We start from the raw sequence: 19030 nt of genomic DNA on the forward strand, positions 1-19030 counted from the left end.
CTTTATTTTTTGCCTTGCTCTGTTAGACGAGAATGAACAGGAACGTATGTTTTTTGAGGCCCACAATTAGCGACTATGTATCGGACCCGTATGTCATCACTGCCAACACGCACTGTTCGAAGAATGTTAGCGCCTAACTATCTCTAACAAGAAATAAGTTTCCCCCAGATACGTAGAAGACATAGTCGACGCGTTTTTCCTTACATGTAAATCAGAATCTCAGCCTGAGATAAGTGTATCGATTTAGTAATCAGATCACTTGGTTTCTTATAAGCGGCTAGACGCCATAATATTCAAATTACGAGAATTCTCAGCGTTTATCTGGGCTCAAATTACTAAATAACTTTTGTTAGCTCGCTTACCTTTACTTATTTATTTATTTTTAATGTTTACTAGCTGACGCCCGCGACTTCGTCCGCTAGAAATGTCAAGACAAAAAATACTTTGAGGAAAAGCAAACATTTTGCTTTTCCTCAAAGTATTTATATGCTAATCATGTTATTAGCATTGATAAGACAAAATTTAAAAAACCCCCGATACAAAAACCTCTATAAGAAAACTAGAAAAGAGCTGATAAGTTTCAAACGGCTGAACTGATTTTCTTCGATTATAGCTAAGAACACTCTCGATGAAACAAAAAAAAAACTAAATTAAAATCGGTTCATTCGTTTAGGAGCTACGATGCCACAGACAGATACACAGATACACACGTGAAACTTAGAACACCCCTCTTTTTGGGTCGGGGGTTAAAAATGGAGCAACAATTCTGTTGGTGGGTTTCACATGCATTCCTCTCGCATACGCGGTGTAAAGGCGGCCTTAGGACGGTAAAAAACAAAGAAATTAACGGTTTAACTCAAATATCTCAAAGATTTAGTCATAATAAGGTGGAATGGGTTTACACTTTACGACGTACTTGCGAAGTACATCTCTGCGGTATTTTAAACGAGTGACGTGTTTAGTTAAGGCACAATATTTATGATTGGCAGACTTCACACACCTTTGAGAACATTATGGAGAACTCTCAGGTATGCAGGTTTCCTCACGATGCTTTCTTTCACCGTTAAAACAAGTGATATTTAATTGCTTAAAGCGGAAATTGCATAGCGAAATTAGTGACAGAAAGTTAATTTCATGACATTAATTTACACGTGCCATTGATCACGAAATAATGTCGTGAAACTAATTTCGTACCACTAATTTCGTAATGTAAATTCCGCTTAAAACGCACATAGCTCTGAAAAAAAGGTGCGGCTTACTTAACTGAGATATTACTTTTAAAAAAAGGTAATATTTTAGCTACTATCATTTTGTTGGGTGCCCAAAAATTAACGATACCGATTACCCGGTATGTGATGTCACCTCACTAGAAAATTGCCATGTCGACCTGTCGCGAACAATAGTCGGGGTTGTTCATGCCGAGATACCTATTATAGGATAGGATTATTATCATATAAAATGTACCTACTGCATTCGATAAACTAAAATGCATCGATGAGTGTCTTACGAAAGTCTTTTTTTTTTTCTCTCTCATCTGGCTTTTACAATGATTAGCCAATGTCAAGTTTGTAGTTATTTGTAACAAGTTAGCTAAACTATACAAGTATGGACCCCGTCTGTGCCGGCGCTCGCCGACGTACGCACGGCACCCCCTTAGAGCGCTTTCCAGTCAGTTTTAAAAAAAAACACTCCAAAAAGTCACAACACGCGCGCCAGCAAACGCCACCACAGACGAAGTCTACGAAAGTCTTTAACCCAGGAATTAATGATTTGAGAGTGCTTCCTCTTAATGAAATAAGAAATTTAATTGGCATTAAAACACAACAATATTCATCATAAACGCTTAGTTTTACATTCCCTTTATAATGCTGTCTTTATGAACTGGCCCCGTCATAAACTTCGTGATTGTTTTTTAACAACCTTGCAACTCTGACGTTTTACTCGGGTCGCCACACCTGCCAATTTCTTTAATATTATAATTTTTTGAGTGTAACATTACATTTTGAGTATTCATTTCACCGTTTAAAGTAATGGCGAGTAAGTGCAGTATCAAAGCGTATTGCACACTAATCACACTAATATTATAAAGGCGAAAGTTTGTGAGTAGGTATGTGTGTATGTGTGTGTGTGTGTGTGTTTGTTACTCCTGCACACAAAAACTACTAGACGGATTTGACTGTTTGGAATGGAGATAGATTATACCCTGGATTAGCACATAGGCTACTTTTTATCCCGGAAAATCAAAGAGTTCCCACGGGATTTGAAAAACCTAAATCCACGCGGGCGTAGTCGCGGGCATCGGCTAGTCTTTCATAAATTAGTTTAATTTAATTCTTATTGATAGAGATGAAAAAGCAATGGCAATCTTACTAAATAAGAGATGATGGACCTAATTTTTTTGGAGATTTTCTGCGCTTGCTGAATACAGAGCAACTAACTGTTTGACGTGATTTTTCGTATAGATATAGTTAAAGACCTGGAAAGTGACATAACCTACTTTTATCCTGAAAAATCAGAGTAGCAACAGGTTTTTAAAAACTTTAGCTTACTTGGATGAAGTTGCGGATGTTAATCTTCCATATTTACCTAAGTAGCTTTAATTTTTGTATAAAAATAAGTCATCGAAACATTTCGAAAACCAAGTCCATTTCACACGCGCGGTTAGTTAAGCAAGTTTTATTGGGGATACGTAATATATTCAAGTTCCCAGGCCCTCTATTAGTTGATATAATCAATTCTGCGTGGCCATTCCAATTGCCTCCAGGCACGCTAGATGGCTCACTCGGGAATCGAACCAGCATTATTTCGTACAAATTGCGCATAGCGTTGTTAGTAAACTACTGTATATGGAGATTGAGATTTGTAGTTTGAGTTGGGATTCTTATAAACTTATTATAAAAACTAAATTAAAATCGGTTCATTCATTCAGGCGCCACGAGGCCACAGACAGATACACAGATACACAAGTCAAACTTATAACACCCCTCTTTTTGGGTCGGGGGTTAAAAATAGATGATACCCGCGAGACTTCATCTACATGGATTTAGGATTTTAAAAATCCCGTGGGAGCTCTTTGATTTTCCGGAATATAAAGTAGCCTAGTATATACCCATGCGAAAAATCACGTTGAACCGTTGCTGAACAATAAACCAACGAACAAACACAATTTCATATTCATAGTATGGGTAGTGATGGGTAGTATTGGGTAGTGATGGGTAGTGTTGGGTAGTGGTAGACTATGGCCGAACCCTTCTCATTCTGAGAGCAGACCCGTCTGGCGATGAGTTGATTCACACTAATATTATAAAGATGAAAGTTTGTGTGTATGTGTGTATGTGTGTGTGTATGTTTGTTACTATCGCTGAAATTTAGAATGGAGATATCCTGGATTAGCACATAGGCTACTTTTTATCCCGGAAAATCAAAGAGTCCCACGGGATTTCGAAAAACCTAAATCCACGCGGGCGAAGTCGCGGGCATAGGCTAGTGATGATACTAAACTAGGACCAACTACGCACGGTCGACTAGTCGCCCGGCGACTTAGTCGACGGCAACCGTGGAAATCTGTAATTTATATGGAAATCGTCATGTGTAAACGCACGAAGTCGCCGCGACTTTGTGCGCCTAGAACCAGTTAGGCGCCAGTGCGGCTCCGACTCCATGTACAGGAAGCCTTAGGTATCATATTTCAGTGGATTCTAATTAAGTCGTATAGTCAGTCAACCGCGCGGTCCCAGAGCGTGAGATAAGGTTAATATTTGAAATATTCAATATCGTCGCCGACCATAAATCGTGAAGTGATGCTATCGAGCACACGTCACGGCTGCACACTGGGAATAAATCAATTAAATTGTCCATTTTCTCCACATTGAGCGGGATTAATATGATCTCTGAGCGACTAACTGTTCATATAAAATATAAGCTAGTGCTTAAATCAACTTGGATAGGTAAGTATTTTGAACTAGAGGATGCCCGCGACTTCGTCCGCGTGGATTTAGATTTTTATAGATCCCGTGGGAAGTGTTTGATTTTCCGGGATAAAAAGTTGCCTATTTCGATTACAGGGACGAAGCGTCTTCGGTACCGAATTTCATACAAATCGGTTAAGTGGATGGTTCTTTGGGAATCCCGCGGGAACTTTTTGATTTTCCGGCATAAAAAGTAGCCTATGTCCGGTCCGGCCCCGGGATATAACTCTGTACCAAACGTCAGAATCGGTTACACTGTTGGGCCGTGAAAAGGTAGCAGACAGACAGACAGATAGGCAAACAGACAGACAGACAGACACACTTTCGCATTTATAATATTAAGTATGGAAGTATGGATTGACCATAATATTTCTTCCAGAGATAAGCCAATTTAAAAGTGGAGTATTATTCAGTGTTATAATTTTCAATTAGAACCGATAGGATATGGAATGCTTTACCGACTTCAGTTTTCCCCTCCACTTTTTATATCTAAGGCGTCTTCAATAGTGTAGTGACTAGCCAGCAGGTTTGATCAAATAGTTAATTAGCCCCCGACCCAAAAAAAGGGGTGTTATAAGTTTGACGTGTGTACTTATCTGTGTATCTGTCTGTGGCATCGTAGCTCCTAAATGAATGAACCGATTTTGATTTAGTTTTTTTTGTTTGAAAGGTGGCTTGATCGAGAGTGTTCTTAGCTATAATCGAAGAAAATCGGTTCAGCCGTTTGAAAGTTGTCAGCTCTTTCCAGCTATCTAGCCACCTTTTAAACAAAAAAAAAAAAAACTAAATTAAAATCGGTTCATTAGTTTTGGAGGTACGATGCCACAGACAGATACACAGATACAGATATACACACGTCAAACTTATAACACCCCTCTTTTTGGGTCGGGGGCTAATACGTGCTAACGTATAAACTTCAAAAAAATATAAGCACGCAGTGACCACAGTATATAAATTTTTATATCCTGTTACTTCAACAATATTGCAAGAATATGGTAACCACAATGTGCTTACCCATTTACCATACCTATACATGTCATGTATTTAGATCTCTGTTGTGCAGACTAGAGAGAATCAGTGTACCTACTTTAAAACACAATTTCACCAATTCATTTCCAAGTCAGTAGCTGCCCTATTCAAGTATTCCCACGATTTGATAGTATTTAGCAGAAGTCACGAAGACTCTGGCACGGTTTTGCTTTAATTGATGTTTTCTGATGCCTCTACCTGAGATCTCTGTCAATTTTATGTATATTTTCGTCTGTCAATTTCGTAACTAACTAGTTCACCTTTGAGTTTAAATAGATTTATGGTTGCAAAACTTGGATCACCGAGACTTCGTTCGCGTGGATTTGGATTTTTGAAAAATCTACAAGAAAATCGCTGGCACTATAAATGCCTATTTGAGAACCTCCTCTTTATGGAAGTCAGTTAAAAATTAACTTACTTGTACTTAATTAAGTACAAGTTGAGTGTCGGCGAATTTACCTGGTGTAGGTGATGATGCAGTCTAACTTGGAAGCGGGGGTATGGCAGAGTCATTAAATCGGTATCCTGATCGTTTTCATCACGTCATCGCACCGGAATCGCTTGGTGGCACGGCTTTGGTGGTAGGGTGGTAAATAGCCACGGCCGAAGCTTCCCACCAGAGCAGACCAGACAATTTAGAAATTAAAATCCCAAAATTGCCCCTGGCAGAAATCGAACCCAAGACCTTCCACTTACTTGTATAAGCCCACAATGCTCACTACCTACTGGGCCAAAGAGGCTGCAATTAATATGCATTTAGCCCACAAAATTACCTCAACAACAAACCGCTCCGCAATGCAAATGCCGACAATTTGGACAATCGAAAATTAAGCGTAGCAAAATTTATGGCTCAATTTTACTTAAACAATGTGAACTTTGCTGCGTCGAGGCATCCAGAGTATGACGCGGGTGCACTGGCCAAGTTACTGTAATTACATGGGTGGTTATTTTTGCTTGTTGTCGAGAGGAATGTTTTTACAAATTGTAAATAGATTTAATTTTGGTTTTAGCTCATGTAGTACAGTCAACATTTTTTTCCTTTACTTGTGTGGTAAGACCTACCACTGCAAACAACAATTGTACAGACACGACAGACGGACAGAGAGAGACAACAAAGTGATCCTAAAGGGTTCCGTTTTTCCTTTTGAGGTACCTACGGAACCCTAAAAAAAGTCAAGAGCAATGTCAAATTCTTGACACCATTCCACGTGGGCATGATTTGTATAGTAGATAGATAGAACACTTTATTGCACACAAAAACACATGTAAAGGAAGACAACACAGAAAGAAGAAAACAGAAAAAACAATTGTGTGCAAAGGCGGCCTTATTGCTTGGAGCGATCTCTACTAGGCAACCTTAATTTTAATTAATAGTAATTAGATAAGGCTAGCTTTAAGTTTTATTGTAATATTTTCAAGTTTAAAAAAAAGGGCAATGGCCAAGTTAATCTTGAAAGATGTTTTTCCATATTCCACGGCGATACCTTGATTTACGAGTAGTATGCGGTAGTATTTCGGGTGACACCATATAAGTGGGAACGATATCTCGTCTTCACTTGTTCCATCAGAGCGTCTTTTTTGCAACGTGGAGGTGTATTTTGCATTGTGTGGTCAATAACGGTATAAATTTATTATTTTACTAGAGGATGCCCGCGACTTCGTCCGCGTGGATTTAAGATTTTAAAGATCCCTTGGGAACTGTTTGATTTTCCGGGATAAAAAGTTGCCTATGTCAATTACAGGGACGCAAGCTACCTCGGTACCTTTCACAAATCGGTTAAGCGGATGGGTTTTTGGGAATCCCGTGGGAACTCTTTGATTTTTCGGGTTAAAAAGTGGCATATGTCCGTCCGTATTAAATACTATTTCAATACCTAACAATAAAGTACTTAGAATAATAACATATGAAAGTATAGATTTTACCTTGCTGACAAATATTTTTAATGATAGATGGCGTTAAGGCTTAGCAGGAAATATCAAGAATTTTTAAATCTTGACGCGCTCTCCTGTAAAGTGACGAAAAATGAGATACGATGTTTTTCCTTGCATGTGTCGAAATTGTGACTTCAAATCAATTCAACTCACTCACCCATCCAGTTACTGACTTAGGTTGAAGATGCTTATCCAACGAAAACAATGCGAACCTAGCTACATTATGGTATACTAGCTGATGCCCGCGACTTCGTTCGCGTGGATGTAGGTTTTCTAAAATTCCCGTGGGAACTCTTTGATTTTCCGGGATAAATAGTAGCCTATGTGCTAATCCAGGGTATAATCTATCTCCATTCTAAGTTTCAGCCCAATCCGTCCATTAGTTTTTGCGTGAAGGAGTAACAAACATACACACACACAAACACACACACACACACACACATACAAACTTTCTCCTTTATAATATTAGTGTGATGTGATTATGCGTAACTAGGTCACACCCAAGATGTAACCTTACAACTTACAAGGTGTATAATGTTTAGGACCTTTGACCTGTTATAGATCATCAATAGACTGTTAAATTCCCATGGCAATCAGGCAACCATAAACAAAGTCACGGCAAATTAGTAACACGTTTAATATACGCATTGAGCTGTCAACGCAATAACTATTGCAATTCATCATACAGTACTTATTAAACGAGATATATTTTCGGCCCATTGTACTCATAGTAATGGTTCTATAATTGATTATTGATACATTACTTACTTGAAATATATAGTATCGATATATATATAACTAGCTGATGCCCGCGACTTCGTTCGCGTGGATGTAGGTTTTTTTAAAAATCCCGGGAACTCTTTGATTTTCCGGGATAAAAAGTAGCCTATGTGCTAATCCAGGGTATAATCTATCTCCATTCTGAATTTCAGCCCAATCCGTCCAGTAGTTTTTGCGTGAAGGAGTAACAAACATACACACACACACACGCACATACCTACAAACTTTCGCCTTTATAATATTAGTGTGATGTGATGCTCGCAACTTCGTCCGCGTGGATTAAGGTTTTCTTTAAAACCCGAGGGAACTATTAACTTTTTAGGGTTTTCTGTTAAATCGTTACATTTTAAGTAGGTAGCCTATGCCCACGTAGTTGTGGATGTATCATGTAAGTTATTTCTGTACTTTTGTCAAATTCAACTAAGCGGATGGGCCTTGAAAAGGAAAAGACAGACAGATAGACACACTTTGCCATTTGCATCTACAATATTAGTACAGATATTACTTGAGTTACTGTCAGTACTCGGTTTATACATAATATTAGGCACAAGATAGTGCCCGCGACTTTGTCCGCGTCTTTTAAAAAATACCGCACGAACTCTTTTTCCGGGATAAAAAAAATAGTTATACTTAATGTAAGAAATAAAACACTATAAAAGAACAATGGTATTACGAAGTTCATGAAGCATTAAGAAAACGTATCAAAACTTAACAAAAATCAACCCGCCAAACAACATTTTAAAGAAAATAAAAATGTCAGTCCACACCGCTCATCTTAATCACTAAAGCGGATCCAAAAAAAGAAAAATAACGTCCAATTTTTCAAAAAATTAAAGTGAAACAGCGCGGTTGGTTCGCGCCATATTCGGTGACGCGGCCCGCATAAACGATCTACAACCGCTCTCCGCGGCCCGGACAAAAAACACGTGTCACAGCAATAAATCATTCGAGTCGAGTTTACTCGATTAAAAGAATCGATTCCCGATGCACGATTACACAGCGATGCTCAGGAAAAATGTCGCTCGCCCGCCGTTTTGGGGCTTTGGGACATTGATATACAAAATATAAAACCTAAGATGAGCTTTGAATGAAATTGACTGAATTATCTGCAGATATTTCTATATTTGACTCTATGCACCTTGCAGTTACCAGGTGAGAATTGAGATTGTAGGCATGGGTGAGCATTAATTAATTTTTTTGCATTTCGAATATTCTGACTTGAAAATATAATATTCTGTTTCAGAGTATTATTTGTATACTATTTGTATTGGATGAATATTATTAATTGTAATATTTGCCAAAACAAACATAATGGTTAAAGGATTATGTACCATGCTTTTAGGTTTGAAAAAGAATTTTTTGAAAAAAATTGAATATGGCAGAGCAGTCGTGTTTAAAAAAAAATTGGTTGCCTGTAAAGTCGGTTTACTGACGATAGTTGAACGTAACAACAAAGGCCGATTGTGCTTCTTTGTCGCTCGTTCCGCGCTCTCGCTTGCACTTCAAGCCTTACATGGAACGCCTCAGAGCGAGGTAACGCCGCATGAGTCATGTTTTTTCGTGCGAGCAGCCGGCTCTGTCGAATTATAAGACGTTGTCACGTCAAAAAAAGTCCCATCACGGTGAGTTATTATAGGAGTTCGTACCTTTCTTGCCTGAGCAACCCCCGCCAGATATACAACTTCTCTCATCTTGATGGTTTGTGCATGTTTTTTTATTGAAAGTTAATAATCTCAAATCCTAAATATCTACATTTCTATTGAATAGTGTATCTTTGGGTGTTTAAAACCAACGTTATGAAAGCACTGTTTCGCGTTTTTGTTGCGAAACGAAAGGTGACTTCCGTACGTTCTAGATATTTGCAATGATAAAATACTTGATAAATTCAGATTCGAATCTTAATTTGTAATTACGCATTTTTGGGATTTCGCATACTACTCTGACGATTTTGTCAATCAATCTTTTTTGTTGGTCTTTTAAGCTCTGTAATTATACACATGCTTTTTTTTAGGGATCCGTACCTTTGAAAAAGAAATGGAACTTTTATGAGATGTTTTTCTTACTATGTTTTTCTCTCTACCTTGTCACCGCTGATTTCCTTAGTATATTTTATTTATTTGTTTACATTTTACATAGTCCTATTAATATAGATCTGCCATTTGTATTTTGTAGTGCAATAAATTATATAAGCATATACCTACATGCATTGACTTGAATGCTAGGTATAGGTACATACCTACCTTATCATAAATTCCTATGAATTTTAAAGTATACCACAATAGGGTTGACAAAAGTTATCAAGAATATATACCAACTCATAGTATATAAGGCAATAGTAATTAGATCAAAAACAAAGCTACTAATTATAATAATACTTATAATCAGTCGTGATACTGACACTAAAATTTAGCATCCTGGCACAAATCAGTCTGTGATACTGATACTAAAAAGCATCGATTTTCTCATATATTATTTCACTTTAAAATTAAAGTAAATATATTTTTGAACAAGAAAGAACTCGCAATGGGCAGGATTTTTTAAATTGCCGCAATAATGCGTATTTGCCGTGTTGTTCTTATATTGATATGGCAGTAAAAATATTTAATTGCAGTCAGTGCAGCTCTCTCCGATTAAAACGAAATCATCAAGAAATACCTAACAGATTTTCGTTTCCACGTCTTGGTCCCTCGTTGAAAATGCTTTATTTTTTATTTAATTTTTATTTATTTGGGACAATAAACAATTACATATTATATATATTAAAACTATTACTTAAATCTATCGCTTTTATCAACAGGTATGACAATAACTATGCTATTGCCTTGTAATTTGCTTGTAATATTAAAATGTAAATTGATTACATCAATAAATAAAATATAGGAAAAAGATCAATCAATACAGAGACTGAAATAGATTGTAATGCAATTTACCTTATATTTATTATACTATAGTAGCGATGACTACTAGGTTTTCCAAAAAGGATTAGGAAAATACAAGAAAAAAAAGTACTTAGATTAAAATGCTTAGGTATCAGATTAAGGTCGACAAGCTACATCCTTTTAAATGTTCCTTATAAACCGACATAAACTGACAAAAAGTACAAAACTAACGATCTAGCAAATATTGTGCTCGGGCCTTTTAAATAGATCAGAGAGAACTTGTAACTTAGCATCATCAAAACATGAAAAAGCCTTTAAAAATTATATAAAAAATGTTGAAATACTGAAGACTATTATAAAATTTTTAGCTTATTTCCAAATAATAAAAGACACATACACACAAAAAATTAACATCTTTATTACGTCGTTTTAATGCAATTATTACGATTTAATGACTCAACAACGGATATAAATGCCATAAGCGGCGATAACATAATTTTATTTATCCACCATTTTATTTACGACATTGCTTTTAGGACGTGAAAATTTAAGCTCTTAAAAATGCATAAAACGTTTTGTTTTAATATATTCATTTAAAATAATCGTCGCCATTAATTTGGGAGGCTTCTTCAGTTCGGACCACCGGGAGGTTGCGAAATTGCAATTGCTGTACAAAATTACGATATTAATTTGGGTGAAAGTTTTTAATATTGACGACTAAATTCTGTTGATTTACCGTGCAAACATAATGAAATCCTACACTCTTGTATTTTAAAAACCGGCCAAGTGCGAGTCAGACTCGCGCACCGAGGGTTCCGTACTCGGGTATTTTTTCCAACATTTTGCACGAATCATATCAAAGTTAAATCAAAAACTGTTATACGTAAAAATAAATAAAAATCTGTTTTAGGATGTACAGGTTATTTCTCTTTCATATTATGATACCCCACTTGGTATAGTTATCTTATTTTGAAAATTGAAACACATTTAATTTTTTTTAAATGATGTAACCACAAATTCGCGGTTTTCAGATTTATTCCTGTACTTGTGCTATAAGACCTACCTACCTACCAAATTTCATGATTCTATTTCAACGGGAAGTACCCTATAGGTTTCTTGACAGACACGACGGGCAGACAGACAGACAGACAATAAAGTGATCCTATAAGGGTTCCGTTTTTCCTTATGAGGTACGGAACCCTAAAAATGTATACCTACCCAAGGCAAAAATGAAGCTGAAAATCAATAATGAATGTTTGCCGGTCTAATTTTTTGGTGCGGGAATGCAAGGAATCACCGTAATGATGGAAATGAAACTCATAGTTCGAAAGCTTAGAGTTGAACTCAAAAACTGGTCTGAATAAAATCCACTTGACTATGTAACATTTTGTTATATTTAGATATTTGTTATTTTATGTAACAAAGAAGAAAATAGGCTGTTATATAAGTATCTAAAGCGACGACTTAGAACTTGGACTAAAAGAGCGCTACCTTTTCTACTCTTGTGCGTTTTGTATTTTCTGTCTCAGTCATCACTGAGCACGAATTTCATACGCCATGTAATATGAAAGTCATATTAGTATTAAGGTGCATTTCAATGAAAAAGTTTACAAGTGTAAATTAAAAATTTATAACACCCCCGACAAGGAAGGTTACAAGTAACTAGAAAAGAGCTGATAACTTTCAAACGGCTGAACCGATTTTCTTAGATTATAGCTCAAAACACTATCGATCAAGCCACCTTTCAAACGAAAAAAACTAAATTAAAATCGGTTCATTAGTTTAGGAGCTACGATGCCACAGACAGATACACAGATGCACACGTCAAACTTATAACACCCCTCTTTTTGAGTCGGGGGTTAAAAATTCAATATTCTGATTTTCATTTCTTCCTTAAAACTTCTTTTACAGTTAAGTACATATGAAAAAAACAACGATAAAGCAACGGATGTATCGAATCGGATCGAGACAAATTGTGCACAACAATTTCGAAAATCGCAATCGCCGACACAGAGCAACTGAGCTGTTTCTTAAGAAACTATAAATTTTCATGAGGCCGGTGTTGCTCCAGTTTTTTGCCCAACAAAACCCGCTCGAGTCAGCGGGGCGGCTGTTTTGATCCCCATAAAGTTTTATAGCCAAGAAACCTTCAGTTCCGCTCGATTACAATCTTCAATACCCAAAATTTTTAATACGTTTCACACAAAAATACCCCGTATTCTCACTTGCATCACAACCGAAATTGCTTGCACGAATTTCGTGTGCAATTATAGATTGAAAGGCTGTAAATAATAATAGATGTGTCCACATAAAAGATCATAAGTAAAGCTTTACTTAATGAAAATTGGCTGAAATACTATATATCAATTGCCATTAATCACAATTATTTGGTCCAGTTCGAAGAAAAAGACATGTTACTTGAGGATATTTAAAATGTCAGAAAATTGGGCACCCTAGTTGCTAATGAATGCAATATTGCATTATGGTGTAATTTTAAACAAAACCTGTGTAAGCAATAAAATACTTAGGCTAACATTATCAGATTGTCTGATCAAGATGAATGATTTGAAACATAATATTATCGTTTTACATTAAACAATATTATCGGGACTAAACAAAGTTGAGTTTCTAAATCGAAATAAGGAATATTAAATTATCACACTTCACACTAATATTATAAAGGAGAAAGTTTGTATGTGTGTGTGTGTATGTGTGTGTGTGTGTATGTTTGTTATCATTGGCTACTTTTTATCGCGGAAAATCAAAGAGTTCCCACGGGAATTTTAAAAAACCTACATCCACGCGAACGAAGTCGCGGGTATCAGCTAGTACATCATAAAGGTGAAATAAAATTAACCGAGGAAGTTTTTTCTGATAGGAGGTTACGTTACCTACCTTTATTTTAACCTATATTCACTCTTGCCATGTAGGCACCTCCATATACCTACGTAGCAAGAAACACTGATGCCGGAAGGGTTTTAAGCCTCTAGGGTTCTAAGGGTTATCGGTTCGTATTAGAAACGTTGAGCAAAAATGTTTCGGGCAAGTAGATTGAATGTAGACTACACTATGAAGCCAGCGCTCACAATTTCTTGCTGTTCTGCGGTAGAACGGAGAAGATGAAGGAGAAACAAAATCTTGTTCTTGTTTGTTGTTTGTTGGTGTTGTCGTTGTTTTTTTTTTTTCAGTTCCTGAGCATACTATCCAAATTATATCTGACTAGCCGATGCCCGCGACTTCGCCCGCGTGGATTTAGGTTTTTCGAAATCCCGTGGGAACTCTTTGATTTTCCGGGATAAAAAGTAGCCGTTGTGCTAATCCAGGATATTATCTATCTCCATTCCAAATTTTAGCCACATCTGTCTAGTAGTTTTCGCGTGAAGGAGTAACAAACATACACACACACACACACACACACACATATACAGAAACTTTCGCCTTTATAATATTATAGTGTGATGTGAAGTGTGATGTGAAGTGTGAAGTGTGATAGAAGACCAATAGGCAGGCGGCATTGCAACGGTGTGTTGTTTGGGTGATCTTAGAATATTACATCGTCGCTTACAGTTGAATCCGCAGCAAATCGCACTTATCGTCGAATAAAAAAAGTCAGTTCCAAGAGTTTCAAAAAATCTGAGAAAACAAAACCAATTATATCAACTGGACCAGTTACGCCCCCGATTCGGACAAATTGTTTTAAACGCCGCTTCGTAAAAAGCAAATCATCCAGCAATTCGCTGATTAATTGTTTAATTAATTGCACCCTCTGTGTCGACGTCGCGACCAGCTCTCGACGGGTTTTTGCCGAGGTTTTGGTATTACAGTTATAATGGTGTAATTTATAAGCAATTGCGTTTTACATCAGATAGCTTCGCGATTATTTTTAACCCCCGACCCAAAAAGAGGGGTGTTGTAAGTTTGACGTGTGTATCTGTCTGTGGCATCGTAGCTCCTAAATTAATGAACCGATTATTTTTTTGTTTTTTTTTTTTGTTTGAAAGGTGGCTTGATCGAGGATGTTCTTAGCTATAATCTAAGAAAATCGGTTCAGCCGTTTGAGCCGTTATCAGCATTCTAGTGCTCTTTTCTAGTTACTGTAACCTTCACTTGTAGGGGGTGTTTTAAATTTTTAATTTACACTTGTACAAGATAAAGTTGAAAACAAAAACCCAACTGCGATCGTCTTAAACGCAGAAATAATATTATAGGAAAATCGTTTTTCTCTCGCTTGGTATATTTTAATGTTGTAGTACATATTATTTTACATTACCATACAGTGTTAATATTTTATGAACTCCTTCTTTTGACAACCCTCTCGATACAATAGCAAAATTCATCAAGTCCAGTAGTTTAGGCGCTACGGTGGAACACACAGAATCTGGATACGAACATACATATATACCTACGTTATCTTCACACACAGACTTTACACACATTATTGGTCAGAATTCTCAGGCATGCTTTCCGCACGATGTTTTCCTTCACCGTTAAACTAAACAATAAACGACAGATAAAAAGGACGTTTTAAAACATAATTGGATCGCCGCCCACGGACATTTATATAGCCACATAAAATTAGGCACCACAAACCCGACCCAACGGTCCACTGACCGCGGTACGCACCCAAATGCATGCAGAAATCTCTAAGTTCACAATGTCAAAGTACAAATACATAAAACTAGACCAAATTGATAAAATGGAGCACGGGAAAATGAACTCTATCACAGTTAATGATGTACGAAAATTGTATCGCAGTATTTCGTACATCTCATGGCATCATCAAGGTACATCCTTGGGGAGTGATCATGCGTATCTCACGTGCAAATCAGCTACTGCTTGTTAGTGCTATCTGATGACTGTAGGTCATCAATTTCGCTTGATTTGCAAAGAAAAAAACCGGCCAAGTGCGAGTTTGACTCGTGTTCCGAGTGTTCCGTATCTTGGAAGGATCATCAACCCACGCCTGGTTTAAGCCACAATCCACTACGCTGCCCAAGTGCACACACCTTTGAAAATATTACAGAGAACTCTCAGGTATACAGGTTTCATCACGAGGCTTAGCTTCGCCGTTAAAGCAAGTGATATTGGAACTGATTCTTTTGGCAACTAAACTTTAGATTATCCGCATCCTTTTCCTACTAATGTAATATGAAAGGGATGGACACATTATTATAATAAATCTCTACAAACAAGGTTAGTTTTGCAGTTCTTTAACAACAGTGATTCTTTTCCGTTCCGTTTTAATTCTTCTGTACTAAATCTCTAGTACGGAACCCTCAGTGCGCGAGTCCGACTCGCACTTGGCTGGTTTTTTGATATTAATTATTTCAACTTGATATCTGCTTCTAGGCGTTTCTAAATAAAAAGCATTTTAACAGGTAGACGGATAAACGGACAACGAAGTAACGGTATAACGGTACCTTTTTAACCCCCGACCCAAAAAGAGGGGTGTTATAAGTTTGACGTGTGTATCTGTGTATCTGTGTGTCTGTGTATCTGTGTGTCTGTGTATCTGTGTATCTGTGTATCTGTGTATCTATCTGTGGCATCGTAGCGCCTAAACGAATGAACCGATTTTAATTTAGTTTTTTTTGTTTGAAAGGTGGCTTGATCGAGAGTGTTCTTAGCTATAATCTAAAAAAATTGGTTCAGCCGTTTAAGAGTTATCAGCTCTTTTCTAGTTTTCTTGTAGAAAAGAAGGTTAGATAACCGTTAGGTTCATAATATTATGTCAATAGACAAATGTCAAGCTGTCAAGATGGACGTTACCTAAATACATAATTATTTATTTGAAAATGATGTTTTGGAAATCTCAAATACTTTGGATCGTCGGGGGTGTTATAAATTTTTAATTTTTCCTTTTGAGATACGGAACTCTAAAAAATGACAGCAGATAAGTACGTCTTCCGTTGACGAGATGCCCAAGTCGGTTGGTGAATTCCAATTTGCATAATACGACTTTCTGTGTCAAGTGGTTCAGTGGAAGCTGACAAAGAGATCACGGATTCGAATTCCTGGCAGGCGACTTTGAGAGGCTTATTATGAGGTCACTAGCTGGGTATATACAAAGCGAGCAGACTTGCCGCGTGGTTTTTTTTAATATTTTTAGGGTTCCTTACCTCAAAAGGAAAATCGTGAATTTGTGGCTATTTCACAAAAAAAAATTAAAATATCTTTCAATTTTCAAAGTAAGATAACTATACCAATAGTGTACTCCACTTGGTAAAGTTATCTTAAAAAAATTAAAATGTTTTTCAATTTTCAAAGTAAGATAACTATACCAAGTGTGCTCCACTTGGTATAGTTATCTTGGTAGGTATAGTTAAAGGATTTACCTGTACATTCTAAAACTGATTTTTATTTATTTGCAACCATAATGTTTTTGATTTAAGTATCTATTTTAAGATTTCAGATTCTGTCCATATCTGTGGCACAGCCTCTTCATGCAATATCTTGTTCCATAGAAGTGTGATAGGTGTCAGTAATAGAGTCCTTGCAAATTTGATGCATTCGTTTGTGATTCCGTCTGGCCCCGGGCTTTTTTCCGATTTAAGCTTCATAATTTGTTTCAGGATTTCGGGCTCCGTGAACTCTTGAATGGGGAAGGTACCACTGCATTGGTTAGAAACATTTATTTGATTTAAGGAGTTTGTTTTGCTATATAGTTTTGTATAAAAGTCAGTAGCTACATTTATTATTTCCGTTCGGGATTTGCATTTGGTAGAGCCGCGCTGAAGTGATATAATCCAATTCTTTTGTCTATTTAACTCTTTATTTGCTTTCTTAGCTGATCTAAACTTTTCTAGGTTTCTTTGTATAGTGTTTATTCTGTAGGAAATGTAAATAATTTGTACTAACAAACTAACCATAATTTTAATTTGTAATATAATTACTAACTAATCAATACTATTCTTAAGTTTATTATTATGGTATCAAAAAAAAAAAAAAAAAACTTGTATTTAATTTATTATTATTTTTTGTATGGAATTAAATAAAGCTTCGTTATTATTATTATTATTATCTATTTTAATATTTAGTTTTTGAGTACGGAACCCTCAGTGCGCGAGTCTGACTCGCACTTGGCCGGTTTTATTTTATTCGACAGGTACAAGTTAACCCTTGACTGCAATTTCACCTGGTGGTAAGTGATGATGCAATCTAAGATGGAAATAGGCTAACCTGGAAGGATTAATCCAGCTTTCATTAGACCCATACCTCTTTGTTCCTTACACGGCATCGTACCGGAACGCTAAATCGTTTGGCGGCACGGCTTTGCCGGTAAGGTGGTAACTAGCCACGGCCGAAGCCTTCCACCAGACCACACCAGAGATCTTGGTATCTGGTCTAGTGGTTAAGATATCTACCTCCTATTCAGGGGTTGGGGGTTCAATTCCTGGCACACACCTCTTAATTATTTTCGGGTTATGTACGTTTTAAGCAATTAAATATCACTTGCTTTAATAGTGAAGGAAAAATCGTGAAATCTGTATGCTCTAAATGTTCTCAAGAGTGTGTGAAGTCTACCAAAATCGCTCTTGGCCAAACCTTTTCTCATTCCGAGAGGAGACTTGTGTTCAGTAGTGGGTTGGCGATGAATTGATGAAGATGATAATGAAGATCTTAGAACTTACAATATAATTATGGGTACCTTCAAATCAATAGAGAATAGGTATTTTCTAGGCAAGCGCGCTCCATCTTAGGCGTCATCACATGCCACCAGGCGCTAGTCTATAAATAAATTTAAAAAAAGCAAAATTTCTAAGCCCGCAAGACATCCCTTAATAGAATAAACATTTATTCCGATCTAAGGTCCGTAAATTCATAATAATAAAGCAATGTTCTAAGCTGTTAATAGTGATAGAAACGGTTCGGCTACCGTATTGCGTGTTCACCGTGAATCGTGAAAATTAAGTCCGCGCTCACGAACTCGGGTGTGGTCAACATTTTTGGTACAAGATCCTCCATACTATAAATTAAAAAAAATTAAGATATTATAAATGCGAAAGTGTGTCTGTCTGTCTGTCTGTCTGCTAGCTTTTCACGGCCCAACAGTTTAACCGATTTTGATAGGTACGGAGTTAGTTTACATCATGGGGACGGGCATAGGCTTCTTTTATCCCGAAAAATCAAAGAGTTCCCACGTGATTTTTCAATAACTTAGATCTACGCGAACGAGGTAGTGGGCATCTTCTTTCTTTCTTTCTTCTCTCTGAGCTGGTTTCCGCACTTAAACGTTTCCATCTTTTGTGCGTGCGTTGCCCCTTCCCGCCGAAGTCTTCACTCCAGCCATCCAAGCTCGCTCCAGAAGTCGAGTAGACTGCCCAGGTTGCCGAGTGCTTCATGAAGTGAAGTTGGGGATCCCAGATGGCGTTCTCGTTGTTCTGCCACGCCCGTGCACTCCAGGAAGACGTGCGTCGGTGTTTCATCGACCTCCATGCAGGC

The 19030-nt window shown here is 37.1% G+C and overlaps 1 long non-coding RNA gene across 1 annotated transcript; it reads left to right on the forward strand.

Annotated features, from left to right (window-relative positions):
- Positions 1-1308: 1308 nt before the first annotated feature.
- Positions 1309-18588, forward strand: LOC123868064. The gene is made up of 3 exons (XR_006796574.1): positions 1309-1402; positions 5431-5435; positions 18577-18588. It is a non-coding gene; the product is annotated as an uncharacterized LOC123868064 (long non-coding RNA).
- Positions 18589-19030: the final 442 nt, after the last annotated feature.

Source organism: Maniola jurtina, chromosome 9, assembly GCF_905333055.1.
Source record: "Maniola jurtina chromosome 9, ilManJurt1.1, whole genome shotgun sequence".
Taxonomy (NCBI): domain Eukaryota; kingdom Metazoa; phylum Arthropoda; class Insecta; order Lepidoptera; family Nymphalidae; genus Maniola; species Maniola jurtina.